The following is a 2,952-nucleotide window of genomic DNA, read 5'->3' on the forward strand; positions in this document are numbered from 1 at the left end:
GTTGAGCGTCTGCCTTCGGCTTAGGGCGTGATCCCGGAGATCTGGGATCGAGCCCCACATCAGGCTCCTCTACTATGAGCCTGCTTCTTCCTCTCCCACTCCCCCTACTTGTGTTCCCTCTCTCGCTGGCTGTCTCTCTGTCAAATAAATAAATAAAATCTTTAAAAAAAAAAAAAAAGAAGAACAGGAGGGACAGGATGTGATGAAAATCCCAGATCCTTTTGCCTTCCAGGTATGAAGAAGTAACTGCCCTCTTCGTCCTGGACCTTCACATTGGCATGGGCAGGAGGCCGGGGGAATCTGAGAGGCTCCAGTACTCTGGATGGGACTTCTGTCTTCTTTTTCTTCATTGTAGTTATCAGTATCCGACAAACAATATATACTTTATTTCTTATCGCTCTCACTAACAGTTATGTGCAGAGGTGGAAGGAACAGTTTGTCAATAAGTACTTTATGAATAAATAAATGAATTAAATGTCTGCATGTAACATTACCCTTTATGTATCCATGAAGTTACCAAGAATTTATGATGAATTCTATAACCCCCTGACTGTGAAGGTGACTTTAGTTCCTCAATAGCTGAGGGGGTGGATTCCAGCTTTATAGAAGCAGAGGAATTTTTTTTTTTTTTTGCAGTCTTTGATGTTGGAATGGCCTTTCCCACTACCTTTTACCCTCAGTTTAATAAATGATAATCTTATAAATAATCTCTCAGCCTTAAATCATCTTCTCTTCTGTGAAAAGTTCCTGGTGCTTTTAGACATCATTCATAAAATTTCAGCAGTCATTTTTAATAAAAATCCTATAACTAAAATAAAAATGTAATAATGACTTAAATATGGTAATCTAACAATAATATTCACGTTGTTAATGTTTGATCATTGGTTTTAAAATCAAGAACCTATCACTGACACCCACTGTTTTTTTTCTTTCAGTGTTCAGTTTCTTTACTAACCCCCATCTCTCTAAAGGGCAAGTGCAGGCAGTTGGGTGGATGGCAAAAGATGTTCACTTGAAGATACTGCTCTGATTGGAGACTTGGCTCACATGCTGGAGGGTCCTCTCCCAGGGAAAGTACTCTCAAAACTCTCTCTGGGTCTCCTTGCTTCCAGGATCCAGTTCCCAGCCTTGGAAAACTTAGACTCCCAAAATGGAATGGATACTCTTAGTTCCAAAGAGGAAGATGCTTACAAAGGCATTTTTCCTTAGCTTGTCCAGTCACTGGAACATTCCACTGATGAGACTGCAACTCACGAAGGTCTGGGTGAGCTCCTCAGAGAAACAGTATGTGGAGTATCATAGGGACCAGCCATTCTCATCAAAATACAGCAGTGCCACAGAAAGGGTGTCCTTGTTGGAGCATTTGCACTTGAAGTCATGCAACACAAACGTCATCTTGGACAAGTGAGCAAAGGCGTCCTTGGTCTTCAGCTTAGCAGCCAGTACCTGCTCGTCTTCATCCATCTCCTCAGGAGCAGGGCCAGTGTGCTTTTCTCCTCTTTCCGCTCAGGCTGGGGATTCTGCTTTTCCTCCAATGAACCTTTCTCTTTCTGTGAGGTGTCCTTTTTAGGCTGTGTGTCTGCAAACATTTTAACATCAAACTATCTTCTCACAGAGTTTCACTTTCCCCAAACAGCCTGAAAGTGGAACTGGGTTAATGCATCTAAGGAACCAGTGGTTGATATTGGGGAAGGTCTGGCTGAGAGAAAGCCCCAGGACTTGTTGATGGAGCCACAGCAGCGTTCAGACAACTGTGATGTCAGCCAGGGTCCTGTGCTCTCCATTAAAAAAATCCTCATTTTCAAGTGAGCATCCAACAGCCCCAGGAGTTACCCCACCTCCTCATTTCGATGCTCTGTAGCCTGCTTGTTGTGCTGCAAGATGCCCAAGGTGGGCAGGTACTGGCTGGTAGCACTATGTTGCTATCAACAAAGTTCACCCAATGTGTCACCTGTTGTTTCTAGAGTATATCCCTACGGCTCTTCATTGCTCACAGAGTAAGCAGTGACGCTGCTCTCAAATACACAGGATCCATGGTCACCCTGAAGTTCTGGAAACTTGCTGGAAATTTATAGAGAAATTTAGGGGCATAGTTGGTTTGGACAAAGTGGAAATGAGGTGCTACAGACAACATGCCAACCTGAATCCCACTGTACTGAGCTGCAAAGAGGGCCTTAAAGTCCTTCCAGTTTCCAGGATATGCGTATAGGATTCCAGCTGTCATGGTGATTTCACAAAGGGGCCACTGATTCTTCTTTAGCAGCTTTTGCATTTATCCTTACATCTTCATTCCAACCATCACTGCCATCCCATTCTCTTGTTCTTTTGACAACACCATTGTGGATGATACCAAACTGATCACCCATCTAGCCCATCTTCAATCCTGTCTCATGTATTTCCAGAATGCTCTTTTGAAATGCATATCTAAGTATAACACACATCCACTTAAAACATTTCTATGTTTCCATATCACTCATTGGATAAGATCCATAATCATTTCATTGATGTTGAAGATCTCCACTATCTGGCCCTTCAGTATTACTGCAAACGATTGCTGACAAATTTCCAATCTTTTCCTCCTCCACCAGAAAAAAACTATTTATGGTTTCCTAAATATATAAAAGAGTTTTCTGTCTCTGTGCCTTGGCATATGTTCTCTCATTTTGGAAAACTCTTCCACCTACTTAAGGACCTGAAAAATGGCTGCTCAACTCTAACTCAAGTATATTGGCTCTATGAAAATGTCTCTGACTTTCCAGTGTTTGTCATTTATTACCTCCTTGTGTTTCCTTTCCATGTTTTACAAGATCTTATCATTGGCACTCTTTTCATTGTTCTGAAATTATTTCTTTATGTGAAACAAGTTGATCATTTTGAGCTTTTTTACTCTTAACTTCTAAAGAAAAGTCTAAACACCCATATTTTTAATCATTCCCCCCCCCCGCAAAGCCA

General features: G+C 41.7%; 1 pseudogene; it reads right to left on the minus strand.

Moving 5' to 3' along the window:
- Positions 1 to 1,008: 1,008 nt before the first annotated feature.
- On the minus strand, positions 1,009 to 2,224 carry LOC100482726 (annotated as a pseudogene).
- Positions 2,225 to 2,952: the final 728 nt, after the last annotated feature.

The sequence above is a fragment of the Ailuropoda melanoleuca genome, chromosome 7 (assembly GCF_002007445.2).
Source record: "Ailuropoda melanoleuca isolate Jingjing chromosome 7, ASM200744v2, whole genome shotgun sequence".
Classification (NCBI taxonomy): domain Eukaryota; kingdom Metazoa; phylum Chordata; class Mammalia; order Carnivora; family Ursidae; genus Ailuropoda; species Ailuropoda melanoleuca.